Source organism: Macaca fascicularis, chromosome 11, assembly GCF_037993035.2.
Source record: "Macaca fascicularis isolate 582-1 chromosome 11, T2T-MFA8v1.1".
In the NCBI taxonomy this organism is placed as follows: Eukaryota; Metazoa; Chordata; class Mammalia; order Primates; family Cercopithecidae; genus Macaca; species Macaca fascicularis.
The window spans coordinates 20884317-20887619 of record NC_088385.1 but is presented as its reverse complement, the minus strand read 5'-3'; positions in this window follow the sequence as shown (position 1 = coordinate 20887619).

Sequence of the window (3303 nt, the reverse complement as noted above, 5' to 3'; positions counted from 1 at the left end):
TATATATCTCACATACATATATATATATCCCATGAAGGTGAAGTTAAAGACATAAAGTAGGGCAATAGGAGAGGAAGAGTTAGAGTCATTGGGAATCAATCTTGTAGGTTCAACTAATGTAAGAGTTTCTGACAGGCAGAACACAGAAGACATTATTTGAATAAATTGTTAAGGGGATAATACAATAAAATTTCCCAGAACTGAAGAACAGGAATCTCCACATTTAAAAGGCGAAGTGAACACTGCACAATTAATGGAAAAAAGTGACTTGCAACAAGGAATACCATTGTGAAATTTTAGAATACCATTGGTACAGAAAAGCTCCTAAAAGAACCCAGAATAAAATGGGCAAAGGAAAAGAGAAAGAAAATGAGGAGAAAAAAAGAGAGAAAGAAAGGGGGGGCGGTAAAGACACAGAGATAGAAATAGCGACAGAAAGAAGGGAAGGGGAAGGAAGGAAAAGAGGGTGATGGGGAGGGGAGGAGAGAGAAAAGAAAATAAAATACAGATCCATAGCAGTTTTCACAGTAGAGTGTTCAGTGTTCAGATATGATTTATCAAATTTGAAGTAAGACTTCCAAGTAGCTGTAAGCCAAATATATTACCACGAATAGGATAGACCCTAAAAATAGTCATCCCAGACCAAACGATATGGGAAGTACGTTTGTTCCATAATGATCAGTTTCACATGCTCAGATGAAAATCCATCAAAAATAATCACATACAAAAGTACTCTGCATGGGCAATCTGATGTTGTATGTATAGTTTAAACTGATGTTGAACTGTTAGGGTATTGTTGAAATAAGCAATTATTCGTTTCATGAAACAGATATTATAGCCAAAATAATCTTGGGTTGTGGGTTAATAGAACTTTTGTATTTTAGTAGCCGTTATTATAATAGCTTCATCATTTGGTTAGGTAAATGTCCAGATGTGAATTTATCTGGAAGAAATTTTGGAGGATTTGTGATATCTCTAGCTGAATTTCTTTAGTAACTTGGATTATAATTAGAGGTAAAACAAATAATTCTGATTTCTAATAATCTATTTGTGTATAAGTTTTCATTTTGTTGTGAATAAACCTACAAATAAAAACACTTTGATAAGTACTCCCATGAGACTAACATAACCAACACTTACAGTTTAATTATGATGACTGGGTAAAGAAAATATGGCGTGTATGTACATATACACACATATTATATACATATCTTGTATATATACACACATAATTTTCTATATTTTATATATACACATGGTGTGTGTATGTATATATGGTATATATGTGTGTGTATATGTGGTATATGTGTGTGTATATATACATATATACACACATATATATGGTATACATATATACCTATATACACACACATGGTATACATATATACATATATACACACACATATATGGTATACATATACACATACATACACACATATATATGGTATACATATATACATACATACACACATATGGTATACATATATACATATATACACACATATATATGGTATACATGGTATACATATATACATATATACACACACATATATGGTATACATATATACATACACACACATATATGGTATACATATATACATATATACACACACATATATGGTATACATATATACATATATATACACACAAACACACACACACTATGGAATACTACTCAGCCATAAAAAGGAATGAAATCATGTCTTTTGCAGCAACATGGATGTAACTGTAGACCATTATCTTAAGTGAAATAATTTAGAAACAGTAAGTCAAATACTGCATGTTCTTACTTATAAGTGGGAGCTAAATAATGTGTACATATGGAAATACAGAGTGAAATAGGGGATGTCAGAAACTCCAAAGGATGGAAGGCAGGAGAGGGGTGAGGAATGAAAAATTACCTATTGGGTACAATGTGTTACTATTCAGTAATACACTAAACACCCAGACTTCAAGGTTTATTTTATAATCACCAGTAGGCATTAGAGAATTATTTATATTAAAAATTAACCATACATTCAATTTCAGTTATATTCTTTGCATTCTACTCTCCCTCGCTCCCCCATCCTCCCCTTCCTTCCTCCCTTTTCTTTATCTCTTTCTTACTTGCTTGCTTTTTTTTTTCTTTCTCTTTTTCTTTCTGAAAAGTCCTATATTTCCATTATATTATAAGTTAGTAATGGGACCTACCTCATAAATAAAGGAATAAAATGATTTGGTTTTGGATGTGAATGAATATTTCTTTAGAGAGCTGTAAGAAAAATTTAAGTAGTATAATGTGGCTATTAGAATGTTAATATTTAGCACTCATCATCTGAAGCAAAAAAAAAAATGGCACTTCTGGTTCTTAAGAAAATATGTACATGCTTTTATTCTTTCAGTTCAGGTTTACAACTTCACTCTATTTCAGTGCCAGGCTGCTTTCTTGTTAGAACCTCTTTTGGAATCCAAGTGTAAGTAGGGAGGAAGAGGACATGAGAAAAAAATGCCTGTACACTGATAACAAGAAGTTATATGTTGTTTTCAATATCCTCTACGTTATATGAGGTTAAATCTTGCCTTCCTAAGAGTCAAGGAACTCAACCTCTAAAAATATCAGAAGTTTCTTAAGACGACAAAAATAGCATTTCTCCAAATAGAGAAAAAGCATCTAATTCCATGGTATAATATGTCAGCTGGCAAATTTCCTTTTAAAAAAGTCATTCTTGTTACTATTTATATAGTTGCAGATATTAAAGAGATCATATTTATTTCCTTAAAATTTGTAATAAAGAAAAAATGCAATTTGGTTGAGCAGTTACCTTGCTGATCCCACAAATTGTCATACTCTCTTGTCCCCTTTCCTTCATGGAGTCTTTATTCTTTTGGAGTAGAGACATTTCTTTAATCACTAATCACTTTCCTCCCTCTCTCTATGGTTCCTGCTTATGTTTAAAGATTTACTTACTTTTTGAAGACCTTTATATCCACATGTTCTGCTTTCCCTGGTCCTAATTTAGCAACAACCCTGTTTACTGTAATTTTAATTGTTTCCATTTTCTATTAGTAGAGTGTAGACTCTATCAAGGCAGGAAAATCATGATTTAACAATAGTGGGTCCTTAAACCTAACATAGCTTTAAAATATATTTGCAAGTAGAAAATTTTTGTTAAATAAATGCATTTTTGAAAAAGCAAATTATTATTCCTGTGACTAACAGTCTATAAATGAAACTTTTTCCTTGGGCCTCAAAATTTAGTACACACATGTAGGCTTATTGTATTTGTTGTAGAATTTTTACATATCTAAATTGGGAGATAAAAG